We start from the raw sequence: 20494 nt of genomic DNA on the forward strand, positions 1-20494 counted from the left end.
TTCCTCAGAATCCATCATGGAGAGTGTCAGAGGCAGCTCAGGAAGGTTTGACACCATCCAAGAAGCTGTAGGTGATGGGACAGAGTGACACTGTCGCTTTTTCTCCCAGAGCCTTATTTTTTATCTTTAGACAGAACTGTCATTCATGGCATTTGTTGTTCACTCACTCACTCACTCACTCACTCACTCACTCACTCACACATTGACGATTACCGTCTCCTGCCTTGTGCCCAGAACTGTCTAGACGCTGAGAATCCAGCATAGGCTCAGAGCACTTGCCTTCAGGGGGCTTTGAAGAGCAGTGTGGCTACTGTGACTTTTGGGGATTCACAGTCTGTTAGCTTTTGAAGGAGGAATCCAGAATCAAACCTGTTCAAGTTTGCTAAACTGAACAATGTGCAGATTTCTTTGGCTACGGATTCTCCGTTCCCATGCGGCGGAACAGCAGAGCCATGGGTCTGCTGAATGGGGCCACCCCGGGGTCGTGGTCGAGAGCATGGACTTGCATTTAGACCCGACTGGGTTCGATCCCGGCTCTGCCACTCACGGCTATGGCATTGGGATCCCATGAACTGCTCGACTGTGGTTTTCTCATAAATAGTTTGGGGATAATGATTCTTGCCTCAGTGGGAGGATTAAATAAGGTAAAGGAATTGGTGAGTTTTACCGCATGGTCAGGAAGGATGGTTATGGCTTTGTGGCCTCTGGTAGCCCACAGGTGTCCGCACACACACAACACAGGCTTTCCACAATCCTGCCCTGGGAGGCAGCAGGGCCGTTGCCTTTTCGAAGTTGTCTGAACTGTCGGCTGCCCGGATGGGGGTGGCAGGACTCTGACGCGCTGCAGTGGGTTATTGAACTCCTTTGCTGCCAGACACAATGTGCGGGGTTCTTATAATGTCAGTTAGATCTGGGAAATGGACCAAGCATGATTTCCAGCTAAATGAAACACTTTGTGGCCATCAGCTAAATAGATGATGCTTTTGAGAAAGTCCCTTGAGGGTTATGTCAGACGGGCACTGGGACGCTGGGAGGCAGGGCGCAGGGCTGGGCCAGCTCCTGGGGTGCTGCTGGCTGTGGGGGGCCTGCACTGCCTGGCTCAAGTACCGCGAGTCGGGGGAAGAGATCTGGTCCATATGGAACACCTGCTCCTCTGTCCTGCTCGTCATTCCTCTTCCTCCCACTTCCGTTCTCCCTCCCTGTTGCCTGAGACTCTGGCAACTACATGATATTGTTTAGATAAGTCACATTGCTTCCCTAGCCCACTCCGTTCCCCCTTGTGAAATAGTGGCTGTGCCTGGTGGCAGAGGAAGCTCGGGCTTTGGCGGGCTGGAGGGGGTCTGGATCCTGGGCCCTCCCTGGAGAGCCTCGACGCTTTGCTCTTTGCTGTGAGGGGCCTCGCTGCCATCTCTGTGCTCTCTGTAAAGAAACTTTACAGATGACTCTTTCTTCATAGCGCAGTCCGCGCTGGGCCAGGAAATGCCCATTGGTCTTCCTGCATCATGGAGGGAACTTGTGTTAGGCCGGCTGCATGATTTCCAGTCTTGTCTCCACCATGTGCTGTTTCTGCAGTCATGCAGGCTTATCCTGTGGAGCCCAGTTTCCTCCCTCCCTGTGGTGTGAGGGGCAGTGTGATGCTTATGAGGGATCCGGTACACTCCCTGGCACAGAAGAAGGGAGCAGAAAATATCAACTCACTCCCATGCCAAATCTTTCCTTTTCCTTAAGATCTCAGAGCCATTTCCTACTAGATCTTCTTCCCTTGCTAATACCCTCATTCCCCCCTGCCCTTGCGAGCCACCCTCTCAGTACATTTTATAATGGGTCACAGCTTAGACCTTTATCTTGTCTTTTCTTACCTATTCATCCATCCACCCACTCACTTACCTATCTACTGATTCACCTGGCTACCTATCCATCTACCCATCCAGCCATCCATCCATCCACTCATCCACCCATTTACCTATTCCATTCATCCTTCCTTCCTTCCTTCCCTCCTTCCTTCCACCCACCCACCCATCTACCCACTTAACCACCCATTCATCTATCCATCCTAACATACATTCCTTGCTTCCTTCATCCAGTGATTTATTGGCTGTTTTCTCCAGGTAGATGCCAGACTGTCAGGAGTGACATGGCTCAGTCTCTGCTCTCACTAAGCTTACGGTTCAGCAGAGGATAGAGACATGAAACAGGTGTCTATGCATGCATGTGCATGTGCATGGGGTGGGGGTGGGTACTAGGCAGGGAGAGTAAGTACTGTGTGGGAAATGCATGGAAGGGTCACCCTCCAGGGTCCAGCAGAGTAAGGAAGACTTCATGAAGGAAGTGACTCTCCTTGACTGTATATAAGCAACTTGAAGACAGGGGCTGTGCTTTTCAGAGCCTTAGAAAAACAGCCACATCAATAGGCAGTCGATTGAGATCCTATTATTTATATGAGGTTACAAAGGGTTTTTAACTAGGGTTATAAAGAGGGATGGAAATGTGAAATAAATAGTAATGCAAGGTAATTGTTCACTGAATACATGGGTGAATGTGCCTTTATCAGCTTATATTTGCTAAGAAATTCTCCCAGCACATGTTAAATCTCTGACTCCCTGTGAATAAGAAGCTTAAGAAGGGCTCACCTGAGTTTTCACTTGATTCATGAATATGTAAGCAAGCTTCCTTTTAATCTCAAATTTTGTTTTATTAGACATATTTCAGTTTATTTATTAGGTCTAAGTTTTTCATTTGGATCTATGAGAAATTTAATGAAGACGTCATCCCATGTTCTGTGTGACGGGTAGAGGGTGGATGAGGTGGTCCAGCAAGTGATGTCCTGGGTGCAAGACTCCTGAATAGCCAATGATCAGGGAGCTGCTGGGCTATTATGAGCAGAGAATAGTCCTAATTACAATCACTACTGTGAATCATAAGTGTTTCTATGGTACCTTGACTTGTGTGGCACCTTTACGTAAAGCCAGAGAGCTCAGACATTCCCGCAGCTCCCTGAGTGGGAAAGAAGCCGGCTAACGGCAAGGTAGGGCCATAGGTCCTGGCGGCCTCATTTTCCAGCAGGAGCGGCTGCGGGTTTGGTTGGAAATGTAATAGGTGCTCAAGGTCAGGCTGCAAGCCGGTGGCTAAGGCGCTTGGTGAGTTTTCCGAGGGATGGCCTACATTTGCGCCGGGCTGCAGGCTCTCGCTCCGGTTGGCAGGGGCACCGCCATGGGGCAGCTCAGCTCCCACCCAGTGGGGAGAAGAGAAACCAGCCGCTGGAGAATCCCAGTGTGTTCACACTCCCAGTGAGGCCCGCGGTAGAAACGTTCTCCAAAATGATTTCCCACTTGCTAAAATTAGTTTTTTAAGGAAATCTGCTGTATACTGGTTTATCTTTAGACATCACCATCATTTTGGACGGCAGCACAAAACTCTCAAGGTCTCCCGCTCTCCTCTTCTGTCATTCGCGTGGGGTCCTGAGGCCCCGTTGGCAGGTTGGAAGCATGGAGGGAAGGGTCCTCTCTCCTGGAGTCAGGTGATTGTCAAGGGCAAGGCTCTAGGGTCAGTGAGGCACTGGCTGAGGCCCCCTTGGGGCTCTTGTGTGCGAGCGTTTGGTGGATACGTGTCCCCTGTTGGCCCAGCCACTGAGTATCAGCTACTCCGTGTCGTTTGGACCGACTGATGGCACCCTGCCCACCACACTGCAGCTCCCTTTGCTGCCCGTCTACACGGGCTGCTGTTCTGACGAGCCCTGATTTATACCGCGTGCATCGCCATCAGCCCATAGCCAGTGGAATGGCATAAAGTGCCTCGACCTGCCACCGTCCACAGGGAGGTTGGAGGAGAGTCTAGAAGTGTCAGGAAGGAGCCCAAGGGTGCCAGGTGAATGGGGCGCCTCAGACTGGTGCAGTACTCACCAAGAGACAAATCTTTGACTCCCCCTCAAAGGTCCTCCTCTCCCATCACCCTCTCCCCTCCCCCACCATCAGTTTCCCGAGAACTTCTCTGAAGCAGGAGTGGGGATTCGTTTTCTATGACACTAGATTTCTGGAGCTTGGAACTTCTCGGGAAGTCAGGTCATGCAGAGGAGTGGCGAGGTTGGCACCGCAGAACCATGGAACCTGCCAGGCAGCTGCTAACTGTCTAGAGAAATGCAGAGGATGCCCAGGGCATTCAGCTCCATTTCTGGGGTTCACTTCTCTACTTGGGTCTCCTCTCCAGAAAAGGTCACAGTCAGATGGGCAGACTTTCAGTGGGCTCTGAGTCCTCTCCAGTAGAGAAGTCTGGGGTCCACTCTCCCTGAGGAAGGCTCTGTTCCTCGCCTAGAAGGTGGCAGGGGACCCCCCCATTTTTGAGTGTGGCCCTGCCGTTCACCTCCTGATGGGCTTTTGGGATCCATCCCTTACAAATGTGAGGTTGCTTATATGTGGGACCAGTGTCCCTGGGAACGTTCTCTGCTTCCTAAACTAGGAGTTATAATCCCCTATGATAAGGGGCACCGTGAAGAGTGACCGAGAAAATCTAGTTGTTGTCTCTCACTCTGAATGAGGACAGGAGCTACTGTTTGTTTCTCACCTGACTCTACCCCCCTCACCAGGAGTCTTTGCCCAGTGTCCTGCGCACCGTGGGCTGATGGCCACTGCTGGCTGCTGGGGAAGAAGGGCCTGAGGCAGGAGCCCCATGGTAGAACTTTGTGCCTCAAGCCTGCCTTAAGGTCATTGCTGGGCTTTTTACCTCATCCTCTCAGCTACCTAGCTCCCCTGGCAGTAAAACATCGTTTTCTATTAAATGATGTGTCTGACATTTACCAAATTTTTATGTGACAATTTAGAAGGAACTGGTTGCATTAAACAGCCTTATTAATATTGCAGTAACATGATTAGGGGAACATCATGGTCGTTAGACCATAGGGCCAGATTTACGAGCTCTGGAGAGAGGAGGCAAAGAGGTCTCTGTTGACCAAAACACCTTCAGCACAATCCACGTTATAATTAATGAAAGTCAGAGATGAGTCCCCCTGATCATGACACAGCCCTGCCCCGTGAGGGTGGTGCTGAGAGCACCTTGGAAGGCATGGGTTATGCGTTACCATCTGGGGCACGTGCACGCGGACTGGCCGCGTTGCAGCACCAGTGTTTAGGCTGCTTGGAAAGCCACCTCCGGCTGGGTCTGAGGTGGACCAGATGGACCCTTTCCGATCCCTCTGCTGGTGTCATGGGACTCTGGATCTCCATGCACGTCGTAGCCGTCTTCCGGGCTGGGGTTGGGGGGCGGGCAGCACAGGACAGGGGTCAACATATGTGCCTGGGGTGACACTTGCCTACCGAGGATGCCAGTGTCACCCATAACCGCTGTATGGCCTTGGGCAAATTGTCTAGCCTCTGTGAACGTGAGTGGCCCCCTCTGTGAAGAGGAATGACCCCATTACATACTGCACAGGGTCATGCTGTCAACCAGTGTCTGACACTTACTTCCTGCTCCGTATGTGTTGGCTCCTAGTGGGCCTTGAGGAGGACTTTACGGATCACCTCTGCTCCCAGGCCTAGTTAGGAACCCATTGGAGATATTTTAGGAGACCCATCATAGTTAATATACCCTATCAGGTCTATAGGGGACTCCAAATCAAAGGATATGGCTCCTGCCTGGGGGTTTCCAGCCTTCTGGGGAAGCAGACATGTGGAACTCCCTGGAATCAAACAAGGAATGATGCAGGGAGGGTCCAGACGGAGGGACCTGTGTTGTGCTACGGAAGGGCAGAACAGGTGATATTTATTTCCACGGAGGGAGGCAGTAATAGTGTAGCATTTGAGATGGGCCTTGAAGAACCCAACAGCACTTTGGCCTTGGCCAGAGGAGGAAGAAAGGGACTTTTAGGCTAGGGTGATACCCTGCACAGTGACACAGAGGCCGGAGGATACATGTCATGCAGGTGACCTGCTGGGGCTGGGTCCCTGGTACGTAAGGCCATGTTGGAAAACGGCAGCAAAGCAGGCTGAGCCCAGTTGGCGGAAGGTTTTGAATGCCAGGTTAATGAATGCTTCATTCACAGGGTGCTAACAGTGTGTGGTTGGGACTTGAAGGTCACCCTAGAGCAGGTGAAGCGGGGGCTGGTGAGGTTCTGTCCCAGGGTGGGCAACTCTGGGGAGTTGCATATAGAGACAGGAGGTGAGAGCAGGGGGTGGGGGACTTGGGGGTGAATTGTCAGTGATAGAACGTCACCTTCCCGCGGAAGCCTGATGCTTGCAGAGTGCTTTACGGAAGTCTGCAGAGGTTGGTGAGATGGGACCTCTGTTCTCAAGGGGCCAGGAGGGCGAGACTCAACCCTCAAGTGCCAGATGACGAGGCAGGGTCTACAGACTCCGGGGTGAGGAATGGGGGTTGGAGGGGTCTGGGGGGTGGGTGGAGAAGGAGAGGGGAGAGGGGGCAGGAGTGTGGGCCTAGAGGGGCACCAAGCCTATAGGCAGAAGGCAGAGAACAGCATAAGCATCCCTAAAAATTCAACTTTCCAATGACAGAGAGTTTTCTTTTTTCTCTTACTATAAACAGTACATGCTCATTATAGACAAATTGGAAATATAGGTAGGCAAAAGAAAAAAACCCCAGAACTTCGAAGTCCTACAGGCACAGCTAAACATTGGTCAAGAAGTGGGGCCTGACATTCATTCTTGCTTTCATCCAAATATTTCTTTTGGGGTCTTTGAGCTGGTTGGGACCCAAAGCATGGCCCTTTGAGTCCTCAGTGGATGATTCCCAGGGGCCCTTCAAGTTCAGGGATAGGGCATTGATGGGGTTGGGGGCCCCTAAGCCTGTGCAGCCAGGTGGAGGGTGCCCAAGGTGTGAGCCCGTGGAAGATTCTGGAGCTGGTGCTGGGTGCCCGGAAGGAGGGTTCCCTCCCTTCAGCCTGGGGAAAGCACCTCCTGGTACTCTTGTGGCCCCAAAACCCTGGTGTGGAGGCAGCAGCCTGAGGGTTCCTAGCCACACTCCGGGCTTTGGTTGGAGAGCTTCGCTAGAAAGCCAGAGGAGCCCTTGCCAATTAAAGGGAGCTTCTGGGAAGCAGAAAAGAGACGTTTAGGGTCAGGGATGAGGGGTTGGGGGAAAGGAAGATGTCTTTGAAGGAACCTAGCAGCTTCTAGCTCTGGCCTCAGGTACTCAAGGCCACTTAGCATCCCTGTGTCCTCCCTGATGGCTTCTCCGGGCTGACCCCCCTTCCCCGCAGCCCTCCCCAGACCAGCCGTTGCCTATGGAAAAGCTTCTTCCCTGCCTGTCTCCTGCCATCTGGAACATCCCCCTGAATCTCTCTGCCTCATCACCCCTCCATCTGCATCAAAGGTCATTTCCCTGATTCTGTTATTAATCCCAGTGCCTTTACTGGGGTTTGTGGGCTTCTGTGTGGGAGAAAATCGTTGTTTCCATCAGGATGGAGGCGACAGCTGCAGGTCATGGCCTTGGGTGCAGGTTATCACTCAGGCTTTTCTGCAAGGAAGCCCGAGCCTCAGAGGCTGCGGAGAAAGTCATCATTTCTCAGCTCAGGTAAAGGGCAGCTCAGATGATTTCTGGATGCATCCCGCAGCCCCTGGCTTCACACCAGGTGGCCACAGAGACCTGGTGCCTGTGACTTTGCTTAGAGCCCAGGGCTATGGCCATCAAGGCCTGTCCCGTGGGCAGACAGCTTTCTTTCCTTCTCGAATCCCTCTCTGAGCTCAGAGCAACTTGGCTCCATGCCTACTTGGGGTGGGAGCCTTCAGCAGCCAGAGGAGGAGGGACCTTTCGGTGCCTGGCACATGGCAGGCCAAAGAGAAGCCATCCCTGGGTCCCTAGGTAGCTGCATTCAAAATGAAGAGGCAGCTTTGGTCATGTGGCAAGGAGGGACTCCCAACTCAGGGTGCCCTGGAGCTCGCTGCAGACTGAGAGCCTCCATGGCGCCCCTCCCGGGGCGGGTCAGGCAGCTGCAGTGCGGACGCCATGGGGCAACTGTGCAGCCAGTGTCTTCACCCCGTGATGGTGGCATTGTGGTTGCAATGGGGCCCAAGCTTCTGGGCCGGTCTGGAGACGAAGGGCAGGCAGGAGAGAGGAAGGAAGCGGACGAGCTGTGTGGGTGGGGAGGGTCTCAGGCCTCCTGGGCCCCCCCGGGCACTCATCACCTGTTCAGCTAGCACGAGTGGTGCGAAGTTTTCAATCAGAGTCAGTGGTGTGATTGCTGGGTGATGAGATGGGTGGGGCGTGGGAGGCAAAGGTAGCTTCCCCTCCTCATCCGATGGACCAGGAGCTGACGTCACTCTCCAGCTGGCAGTTCTGTGACCTTGAGGCATTTGTCCCCTCTGAGACCCGGTCTGCTTCTCCACAGAACGGGGAGCCAGTGGCAGCTATCTACTGGGGTTGTGCGGGTAAAAGGAGAGGACTCTGGGGCTCAGCCAAGCCAACAGGGCCCCTGGCCTCACAGAGGCTACCGGAGCAGGGACAGCTCAGCCTGCTGAGTGTCACAAGGGGTGACCCACAGGGGGCTTGCAGAAGATGTGTGGGGGCCAGCACTGTGGGAAGATACCTCACAGAGAGAGCAGGGCCCGTTGAAGGACTCGGGGCTGAGTGCTCCTTCGTGCTGGGTGCAGTTGGCCGCCGTGCTGGAGGACACGGCCTGGTTGACCAGCACCTGCAGGGACGGTCTCCCTGGTTCCATCCTGAGCCAGGGCACCCTGGACCCCTGGGCACGGCTGTGCCTGTGCTGGACGGTGCAGTCGGCCTGGGCAGGACCCACCGGCAGGAGAAACAGCCTTCATCCTGGCTCTTCTGTTTGCTTTGGAGCCAGAAGCGTGATTTACTCTAGAGAGCATTTTTATGTTTTCCACTAAAGATAAAAAAAAAAAAAAGTTACTAGACACAACAGTTCTATTTTAATGCACAGCATTTCTATCTTGGGTTACTTTCTGTAGAGGACTTGTCGGTTATTAGTTTGTTTATTGATGGATTCCCTTGCTAGACTCTAAGCTCCCTGAGGAGCAGGACACACCTGCCAGTGGCTCCCCAGAACAGACAGCAGTGCCTGGCATGGAGGAGCCCCAGGAAGCGTGTGGAGAGCAGGAGCGACCAGTGTTTGCAGTGACCTCTTTGCATCTCCCTGGAAGGTGGCCCTGGCTTATGTTTACACGGCTCCCCCTTGGCGGATCTTCTGTCTGCCCATCTTTCTCTTAATAGTTATGGATTATGGAAAAGAAGAACAAAGCCCATTAAGAGGTTCCCCTACATTTGATTTGAGGAAGTTTTCATCAGCACGGCTCCATTTATTGGCCTTTAGCGTACAGCCTTATTCCCTTCTCTCGAAATGAATATTGTCTTGTCTCCTTGAGAAAAATTGATTTCACCCAGGAAGGAGAAGAGCAAACTCCCTCCTCCTGCTTTTCTTCTTCTTCTTTTTTTTTTCCTCCCACCGAGACAATTTATCTCCTAGGTAGGTGGGGGGGAAAACAGGAATAATTGGACCAGAAGCTAATTCCCAGAGATTCATTGTCTCGAACGCTCCCACCAGAATGTGGGACGCTTGCCTTGAATTGCATGCTAATGATAAATGACAACTCTAACAGACCGTCACATTGAGATGTTTAGTCCTTCCTGCTAGGAGATGACACATTAATTTTCCCTCAGATTTACATTGGATTATTAATAAAATATCAGTGTTGGAATGTGACAAGGGAGGGTCTGTAGAAGTGCAAGGCTCTATTTAGGGGCACGGATTTTAGCCAAATGAGATGTCGGTGGGGTCAAACGTGACCCAGATGCTGGTGGCATTTGAGCGATCCTCTTTTCGCTCCACTGGGCTCAGGCTCCCGTAACCTGGGCTGTGCTGAGTAGCCGGGATGGAAGGTTCTCTCTCTTTCCAGCAGGGAGGAATCCAAAGAAAGGTGATGCCATATGTTCTTTCTCACTTTTTTCTTCTGCTTTGTCATTGACCAAATACTTTACTTGTAAGTGGTGCTTTCTGTTTGTTTTCAAGAAAAAAGAGAGGATTTCCTTTGTTCCAGCCACTGAGTTGCTTGAGGAACTCGCTCATTTGACGAGCAATTACAGAGTGTTTACTGTTTACACACGGCAATGGCAGGTGAAGGCACAGGGACACAGTCTGGGTGAGCCGGCCACACCAGGTCTAAATGATCGCCCCACTTCTCTGCTCGAAACCCTTCAGGTGCTTCCCAGCCCTGCGAAGGTGACGTTCAGAATTCTCAGAAGGGGTGGGGGCTGGGGGTTGAGGGGGGGCAACCCCACCGGCCCGAATGAGACGAAGCCTCCCTGTGACGCCCCGTGCTGCTTCTCCACCATGTTCTCCGCAGTCGTGCTGTCTCAGGTCTTGTGTCGCACTTGCATGAACGTGCAGACCCCTTGCTGCCCCCATTCTGCCGCTGGTGCGGGTACCCTACCTGGTTCCTTCGTGTCTTTCATCACACTTGGAGCAAAATTCAAGCTCCTTCAACCCGGGCCTGCCCAGCTCTCTGGCCTCACCCTCTGCCTGCACCCCCACCTGCTCTCTGCCCTCCAACCGGCTTCTCGGGCCGCTGGCCTTGCTGCTCTCTCTTTCCCGGGAGCCTGGCCTTCGCCTAGGCCTCTGTTCAGTCGCTGTGTCCCCGGGGAAGTTCTCTGGGCTTCTCCTCCTCCTGCCCCGGCTGGCACAGGGCCGGCCTCCTAATCCCCAACCGGACAGCAGGCTTTACACAGGCTTGGGACGCTTCAGGCCACAATGGCACCTAGAGCGCCTTACACCAATGCCTGGCCCATAATAGCTGCTCAATAAATATTAATTGAATAAATCACTGAATGTCGTAATAGAATTTCAAGCCGAGCGCCCTGGGAGCCCTAGGAGAGGAGCCATTAATGAGTCCCTGCAGGCTTGCTCTGGAGTGATTCCTGGTCATTACCATCTCTTCGTATGGGCAGTCTTTCCAGTGACCTCCAGCCTTCATTTAAAGGAACAGAGCTGTGGTTAGCAGGCTGCATGTAGTGATCCTCGGGAAATACAGATTGGCCTCTGCCTCTGAGTTCTGGCAGCTTGAGCTGTCCCTCCTCCTGCCTTCAGTCCCCTATAGGGGCATCTGGGCCTGTGGGCAGGAGAGTCCGGCGCCTGCCCCCCAGGGGGCCTCCTGGCCTGGCCGTGTGGGCCAGGCTGTCCTCGGGGTACAGGGTGGCCTGTGGGACTCGGGGTGCACACAGCACTCACTGCGGGGCAGCGCTGGTGCTGTTTCCACCTTTATTCTGGAGAGTGAAAACCGGTGTTGAGACGGCCTCCAGCGGAACTCCTGGGGATCGGCTGGTCTAGAACAGCAGCCGTGGACGCGGGCTTTTAGGCATCTGAATCTACCCAATCGTTTGTTTCCTGATAAGAAAGCCTCTTTTACGATTTTCAATTTGCCCTTATTTTAATGAAAAGAAGCTGGGGTTGGACCGCCCAAGAAGGAGCTAATCAAATAAAGCAAATTGGTGTTACCTTCTCTTGGTCCCTATTATTTCTATGGCTCCAGCTGGAATTTATTATGAAAAGCAATTGGTTTTCATATCTGGTAGATAGCAGCCCCAGCCGGGCCTGACAGCCCTTCCCTCCCTATCATTCCATAAATAGCTCGCAGTGGCCAGACTGGGGTGGGGAGACGGGAGGACATGGAATGCTCCCCACCAGCTTTCCCACTCCTTGTCCCCCAAATCGTGAAGACCCTATAAACAAGTCAGAAGGAAACACCAGGATGAAAGTTAATAAGCCAGCTCCTGTCCATGAGATTTGGGCTGTTGCTGTGGCTTCTTGGGGTTCCGTTTGGCATCCTATCAACCTTGCTGCGCTCCAGCCATCACTTACTACTCTTGCTGGGTCTGTGTGCAAGGGAGATAAGCAGGGGAGACATTCCTTTTCCAGATTCCTTTCCTCTCCTTGCAACAAAAGGAAGAACTAAAGGAACAATTTAAATCAGGCTCAGATGATCCTTTATATGAAACATTCTGCCATGAGAGGGACCGTGGGCTCTGAAAGTGCCCGGGGTTGTTGCTATTAGAGAAGGAGACAGGGTACAGGAATTTGTGGCAAGATGCCAGAAAGGGGTGCAGCGGGCTGGTTCACTGGTTCTGTCCTTACCAGCTGTGTGACCTTGGGAAAGTTAATTCCCTTCTCTGTGCCCCAAACATTCTCATCTGTAAAACGAGGATAACAATATTCGCCTACCACAATTGTCATGGGATTCGCGCGAGAAGTGGGTAGGAAGGGCTTCGCCTGCATCTGCCACACTGAGAACACTTGACAAATGGCCGCTCTTGTTGTCATAGCAATTGTTGTCATGCTGATTATTGACATTTTGGACTAGACCACGTACTTCTAATGGTACATTGAAATCAGGCCATCCTGTGTTGGAAAGATCAGAAAGAAAGGTGTGGGTACACATGTGTAGGCTGCAGTGAAGAGTGGCATTTCTCATTCTCTGCCCGCTGGAACGGAGACTAAGCACTGGCCTCGGGAACAGCATCCCCTGCTCTAGGACACACTTTGTGCCTTGTCACAGGAGCCTGTTTCACATTTGGGGTCAGGGCCTAGAGGCCACTGGAACCACAGAACTGCATTTCCCTCCACTCAGGCCTTTCTCTGTGCCTCATGGTGTGAGGGATGGGACCAAGGGCAATGAATAGAAGGGGAGAAGATAGCAGGAATCTGCCCAGGTTTGGGTTCTAGCTGGAAAAAGGGACTCTCTGGAGATGCTCACTGTTTAGAAGCCATCCAGACACTGCTTAGGGAGGCTTGCTGGGAACGAAGACATCCTCTGTCTCCAAGGGACATATCAAATGAATTCAGCGGAACAATGGCCGATCAGCCAGATCAGAGCTTACTGTGCAAAGTCTGCTGCCTCTAGGCCAGGCCCAGGGAAGGGGCTGACAAGACACCCCAGGAAGCCCACAGATGCTGGGGTAGCAGGCTGGATCTCAATTGTCTGCATGGGATTTAAGGTGGTTGTCAAGGTCCTGGAGGAAGGCCCATGGACCTGAGCTATTTATTGATTTCTAAATTCAGGCTCAGGAGAGAGTAGCCAGACCATTCCTTTCATAGGATTAACCTAGCCTTGGCTGCAACCACCAGTGGCTCCGTAGGTTCCTATTTAATATCCACACCCAGAACCTCTCAAGAACACCTCACTCCTCTGATCTTCAGTTATCAATCGTCTCCTATGTACCTAATTTGAAAAATGTATTTTGCCTTAAAGTGGTGGATGAGTGTGTATGTGCCCCAGTGCTTACAGAGAGGTGGCTTCTCCCATGCGTGAATGTTCCAGCCATACCCTATGTATGCCACTTCATTACACCCGAAGTCTCACCATCACTGACCCTGGCAGGGGGACCCTACAAAAAGGGGCCAAGTTTGTTATTATTAGTGTGTATTACATGGTGGGTAGCATGCTGGGCAGCTTGCATGCGTTCTGTCTACTACAACAGGGAGAGCAAATAAGTTGTTCAAGGTCACACAGCTCATAAAGAGCCGAGCCAAGATTGTAACCTAGAGCTCACTTCAAATCCCATGATCATCTTTTTTTTTTTAACTTCTTACTATGGAAAATTTAAAACATTTACAAATATAGACAGGCTAGTGTAATAAACTCCTATACTTATCATCCATTTTCAACTATGGCCAACACATGGCCAGTCTTGTTTCATCCACATTCCCCCCTCACCACACACATTGTTTTTAAACATACCTTAGACACTATACAATTTCATCAGTAAATGCTTCAGTATATAGCTCTAAAATATAAGGTCTTTTTTAAAAAACACTTTTGCACCATAATTATCACTCTTAAAAATTAATAACTCTAGGTATCATTAAATATCCAATCACTGTTGAAGATTCCAATTGTTTCACAAATGCCGTGTGTGTGTGTGTGTGTGTATGTTTTTGTGTTTTTTTTGCTGTTGTTGTTTTGCTGTTTTGTTTTTTACAGAGGGTTTGTTTGTCTCAGTATCCAAGTAAGGTCTATACATTGTGACTGGTTGACACATCTTTTGTTTTTTTTTAATCTATATATTTCTATTCTAGCATTCTCTTATTCTCTTTTTCAATTTTTGAAGAATCCAGGTCATTTGTCCTGTAGAGTTTCCCACAATCTGGATTTTGCTGACTATATCCCCATGGTGTCTTTTACCATGTTCTTCTGTCCTCTGTGGATCTTATAAAGTGGTAGGTCAAGAGGTCTGAATAATTTCGAACTAAAAACATTATTTTTCCCTACAACAACGTGTTCTATCAGGGGCACATTCTGTCTGGTTGTCTCTCTTTTATGATATCAGTCACTGTCGATGATTCATTAATTATTAGGGATTGCAAAATGGTGACATTTTAATTGTCATTCATTGGCGGGAATACTTTTACAGAGAAAGTCTCTTTTTGTGATTTGTTAACTTAAAGGAACAGTTGGTACAGGAAAGGTAAGATAAATGACTGATTCTTCCTCCTAATCCTCTTTTAGTTTTCAAAATAATGTATTGGGTCACTAGCCTCCTCCAACAATGATCAGTTAGTTTGCATGCTTTAATTTCATTATGAACTTATGGATTTAAATATATTTAATGTGTTCTAACCCAAAGCAGTTGCTATTCTTATTGATGCTCAAATTGGCCCATTTCTGGAGCCTCTTCAAGTTGGTTCATGAGTTCTTCTTATCTGATTTAAAATCTTTGACACAGCTCACATCATACTTAATGGTGAAACTGACATTTTCCCTTCTAAGGTGAGGAGCAAGACAAGGGTGTTTATTCTCACCATTTCTATTCAACACTGTACTGGAGGTTCTAGCCAGTGCAATAAGGCAAGAAAAAGAAAAGGCATCTAGAATGGAAAGGAAGAAGTGAAACTCTATTTATTCATAGGCAACTTGCTTATAAATGTAAAAGATCCTAAAGAATCTGCAAAAATTTTTTTTACTAGAATTAATAAATGAGTTTACCAAGGTCATAGAATACAAGATCAATATACAAAAATCAAATTGTGTATCTGTCTATAAAAGGAAATGTGGAAATGCGCTATCCAAAAAGGAAATTTAAAGTAAACAATTCCAGTGCTCATTTCAGCAGCACATATACTAAAACTGGAATGTTACAGAGAAGATCAGCATGACTCCTGCACAAGGATCACATGCAAATTTGTGAAGTGTTCCATATTTTAAAAAATAAAAAATAAACAGTTCCATTCACAGTAGCATCGAAAGGTATAAAGTACTTAGATAAATTTGATTTATAAAGTATAAAACCTGTACTACAAAGTCTTACTGAGAGAAATTAAAGATTTACACAAATGGAGAGATACTCCATGATCTGTGATTGGAAGTGATTAGCAGATTCAGTATTGTCAAGATGGCAGTTCTTTCCAAATTGATTTTTAGACTCACTGCAACCTCTATCAAAATCCCAGCAGGCATTTTTGTTTTTGCAGAAATTGTCAAACTAACCTTAAAAGTTTCTACAGGAATACAAAGGACCTAGAATTGTCAAAACGATTTTGAACAATAAGAGCAAGGTTGGAGGACATATAGTCTCTGATTTCAAAACTTAATACAGTGTGCAGCAATCAAGACAGTGTAGTGTTGGCATGAGGATGGAAAATAGAGTAAAGTATGAAGTCCAGAAATAAAGTCTCACATTTATGGTCAATTTATGTTCATCAGACTTGCAAGTGTAATTCAATGGGGGAAAGGATAGCCTTTTTCTTTTCTTTTCCTTTTTTTTTTTTTTTAAGCAGAAGCAAAAACAAAAACAAATGGTGCTGGGACAATTGGATGTCCATGTGCCAGAAATCAACTTAGTCCTTTACCTCACACCATACACAAGAGTTAACTCAAAATGCATTATAGACTAAAATGTAAAAGCTAAGACTATGACGCTAGGAAGAAAACACAAGAGAAGATTTTTGTGACCTTAGGTTAGGAAAAAGAAATCCTAGATATGGTATTGAAAGCATGATTTATAAAAGAAAAAAATGATAAATTGGAACTTTACCAAAGTTAAAAACTTTTGCTCTGTAAAAGGAACCCATAAAGAACAGGAAAAGTCATGGACTGGGACAAAACATTTGCAAATTCAATATCTGATGAAGGACTTCTATTTAGATTTTATTTAAATAGCTCTTACAACTCAAAAAGAAGAACACAACTCAATTAAAAATGTGCAAAAGATTCAAATAGACGTTTCACCAAGGCACTTCTATGAATAGCTAATGAGGACATGGAAAGACGCTCAGCATCATTAATCATTAGGGAGATGCAAATGAAAATACTGCTACACACCCAGGAGGTTGGCCGTAATCCAAGAGACAGACAATGCCAAATGCTGGGAAGGATGTGGGGACGTTGGAATCCTCATTCATTTCTAGTCAGAAAGTAAAATGGCGCTGCCCCATTGGAATACAGTCTGGCAGTTTATGTTTATGTTCTCTGACGTATCTGTCTTTCACCTGTTGTTGCTGCATTTTTAATCATGCTTAGGAAGTTTTTTCCACTTTCCGGTTATAGAGAAACTTACCTATGTTTTCTCCTCTAGTAGTGTGATTTTATTTACTACACTTAAGTCTCTGGGCCATGTAGAATTCACGCTGCTCTACAGTGTGAGCAACAGATCCAATTTTATCTTTTTCTATATGCCAATATCGCTTATTGAAAAGTCAGTCCCCTTCCCCCACTGACTTGCGATGTCTCCTTTAGTGTATACTAAATTTGCATATGCAGGTGGGAATATTTCTGGATCTTCTATTCTGTTCCTTTGGTCTTTCTATGTATTCATGTGTCAATTCCATACTTTTGACAATATAGAGACTTTATAGAATGTGTTAATAACTGGTAGGGCTAACCTCTAAATCTCGGTCCTCTTTATTAAAGTTTTTCTGACTATTGCTGGTGTTTTTTCCTTCCCAATAAATTTTATAATAAAATTCTCTAGATCCAGCAAAAAATCCTAATGGGATTCTTGTCATTACCTTTTATTTATAAATTAATTTGGGGAAGATTGACATTTTTATGATCTTCGCTCTTCCTAATCAAGAAAATGTAATGTTTTTGCATTTATTGAACCTAATTTGTCCTGTAGACTTTTATAGTTTTTCTCCTCAGGTTTTGGGAATTTCTTATTAAATTTATGCCTAAGTATTTAATTTTCTTTTTCTCTGTAGCATATATAATATGATGTATGTCATACAGTTTATATACGATGGAGTCATCCATCATTCCTTCTGCTTTATTTGTGTGTGTATACATGTGTGAGTGTGTGCATATCACACAAACAAACTATTGATTATGTATCTTAATTTTATACCTGCTTGTTTAGTTTTATAATTTGCAGCAGGTTTTCCATTGATCCCATGATCTTTTTACCTTATTGCATGAGTATTATTGGTTTTGCCAGGCATTAGTTTCTCAGATTAAAAGGTTATTTGGCTAGAAGCCTCCCTCATTAGAATGAAGCTCCCTGTTGTCTACGGTTTTCCCCTTGATACTCCTCTCCCTGCTGCAGTGGAGGACTTGGACTGTGTCCCTGAGGCTCCCTTAGACTGTCAGCTTTAGTCAGGACTTCCCCCAGGAGATCCTGAGAAGAGGACTTGCGTACCAGCAGTTTATTTGAGAGGTGGTCCCGGGAAACACCAGCAGGGGGCATGAACGTGAAAGAGGAGGGAAAGAAATACAGGTAAAGGGCTCTTGTCCAGCAGGTCTCTACTTGGGCAACTGGAACATAGGCTCTGGAAGACCCCATAGAGCTCCCAGAGTTGTCCTAAGCATGGGGTGAGGAGGCCTGGGATTGCCTCAGAGTTATCCCAATCGTGGGGCGAGGAAGCCAGGACTTCCTCCCCCCAACCCCCCACCCCCACTGGGTGCAGGATGCTTTCAGGGCCTTAAAGATCACCCAGCCAGTAGAGCAAACCAGGACTGGCCCCACAGTCTATGCTAGACCAGTAGATTTGGGGGGAGGCTCTGGAGTCACGCTGACTTCGAGTGAATCCTGCTCAGACACTTTCTGGCTACGAAGGCTTGGTTCTCACCTGTATGATGGGAATGATGATATTACCTCATAGAGTTGCTGCGAGGATGCAGACACCGTGGACAAAGACACAGACGGAGAGGTAGCTGTGGATGTCGATGTGACGTAGGTGCAGGTGTCGACATTGAGACACACAGGTGGTTGCAGACAGAGCTAGAGACACAGGCAGATACAGATGCAGATGCTGGTATAGACAGATGTACGGAGGTAGACAGAGACACGGGTATAGACGTAGGTGTAGGCATGGATGTAGCCTGCTTCTCCCATGCCAGACCCTCTCTGGGACTGGGGATCAATAAGCAGCAGGACTTCCGTGCCTCCTACTTGACTGTCTGTCCTCGACTCTATTCCCATTTCCCTGCTCTTCTCAGGTGGGTGCTACCTTTTATGCTGTCATGAGATGTACTCAAGCCCTCCCCTGACTGGCCCACCCCTCCCTCCTCTCCTGGACCCCTTCCCACCAGCTCCGATTTGCTCTGGACTATCTTCTGGGATGGCAGTTCAGCCTTGTTTTCTTTGAGCTGTGGGGTCCCTCTGCAGTCTGGTTTTCTCTTTGCCATTCTTAGGACCTGAGAACTATGGAGGGAGGGAGGGACCTTCCCCATCACACAGAGCAGAGGCACGTTCTAATAAAATCAGAGTGCTGGATTAAATACGATTAGGTTGCTCATTATTGCAAGTTAAAGTGTTGATTCCATTTGTTAAGGCCATTTAAGGTGGGCAGTTTGGTTCCCTGTGGGATTTTGTCCATCTCAAAGTGTCGGGTGACAGGGCCATTCTCACGTTCTCAGAATGCAAAGGGCAGGTCACTGGAGGAAGATGGGTTTCTTTAGGTGGGTGTATTTGTGGTTCTGATTGTGGACATTGACAGTATTTCAGGAAGTTCACTGTCTCTGGGTCATAATCATGATCTGGGGACAGTTGGCCTGAATACACTGCCGACAGTCACTGTCCATGTTTATTTTTAAAAAAATTTTTTTAAAGATTTTATTTATTTATTTGACAGAGAGAGAGAGAGCACAAGCAAGGGGAGCGGCAGGTGGGGGGGGAGAACCAGACTCCCCGCTGAGCAGAGAGCCCGATGCGGGCTTGATCCCAGGACCCTGGGATCATGACCTGAGTCAAAGGCCAACTGAGCCACCAACTGAGCCTCCCAGGTGCCCCACTGACCATGTTGAGAAAGGACGAGAGGATGGAGCAGATCTGTGTGTAGCCTCTTCGCTCATGAGCAGCTGGATTGGATTGATGTTGCAACAGATGAGTTTTCGGGGACCAAGGGGGTCCCTGCAACACTCTCATGGATGTCTTCATTCTTGAGTGGAGGGGGCAAGACGAATGCAGAACCTGTCTATTTGATCAGATGTATTCCTTTGCTTACTTCTGAGACAATGGCCCTGAGCACAGTAGTTGGACATTGGGCTCTTCCAAGGGTACGAACCTAGAGCAGGGTTGAAGTGGAAAGAGGCAGGCACAGCTGGCCCCACGTTTGAGCCTACTTGCCATTTAGAAATGGAAGAATACTGTAAGGTTTTCAGTGCAGACTTGTAAGTGCGAGACAGACGGTCAGGTGACAGCGTTGTGACAAGCGTGTGAAGCCATTTCCCAATTGTTTTAGTCGGCCCAACTTAGGGAAGAAACCAATACTGACACAAAGCAATTGCACCATGATCAACAAACAATGAAGTGTTGGGAGTCACTGTTGAAAGTCTATAATTTCCAGTGGAATTGCTGTTCGGTCATCAGCTTGCTGCTGAAGGACACAGCCAGCTGGGTGGGAACGGCAATTAGCCGCTGTCACCCCGGCGTGACTTTTTTCCTCTACAGACAATGGAATAGTAAGACCTCACTAGTCAGTGTTGGGTGCCTGCTTGTGAAATACCCGCTTGTTCAGGGGAAGAGGAGCCTGGGATGGAGGCTCTTGCCCCAGGCCACGGGGAAGCTCTGTGTGGCCTGCCCTCTCGCCTCCGCTGGAGCAGAGACACAGCTGCCCACCGGCTCTGGGGGAAACCGCGTCCTCTGCCTTGCTTGTGTAAAGAGCTCTTGCACCACAGCTGGGAATGAGACGTGCCTGCAGTGGCCTCCTGGGCGCACAGACTCATCGGTGCCCCTTCCTCTGTGCTGGGGTTGCAGGCTCAGAGGGACGCAGAGCTGGTCACGGGGCGCGAGTGGTATGCTGTGAGCCTTCGGGGGCTTCGCGGGCTTCCTTGAAGGCTGAAGGTGCCTACCCCCCGCTGAAGCTTTGTTCTGGAAGTGGCTCACCATAGACACGCTGCCAAGGGAGTTTAGTTCTTTCTCTTTTTGGTGTTTCCAAACCAAAGTTTGTGCCTGCTGCAGCTGCGGATACCTTCTGCTGTCTGTGGTTGGTGCCTGACTTCTTTCAGGAAAAGTCAAGGTTCTTTTGTCCGTTCTTTTTGAATGGCACTAGAGCAACCACCCACTCTCAGCATTGAGCAAGTGGGTAACTAACTGTTTTCCTAAGGTTAGG

At 48.8% G+C, this 20494-nt stretch overlaps 1 protein-coding gene and 1 non-coding gene across 2 annotated transcripts in view; both read left to right on the forward strand.

Annotated features, from left to right (window-relative positions):
* CAMTA1 (calmodulin binding transcription activator 1) overlaps window positions 1-20494 on the forward strand; it is a 682439-nt gene that overhangs the window by 219623 nt on the left and 442322 nt on the right.
* LOC117804541 lies at window positions 15045-15151 on the forward strand. Its single transcript, XR_004629017.1, has one exon. It is a non-coding gene; the product is annotated as a U6 spliceosomal RNA (small nuclear RNA).

Source organism: Ailuropoda melanoleuca, chromosome 11 (genome assembly GCF_002007445.2).
Source record: "Ailuropoda melanoleuca isolate Jingjing chromosome 11, ASM200744v2, whole genome shotgun sequence".
In the NCBI taxonomy this organism is placed as follows: Eukaryota; Metazoa; Chordata; class Mammalia; order Carnivora; family Ursidae; genus Ailuropoda; species Ailuropoda melanoleuca.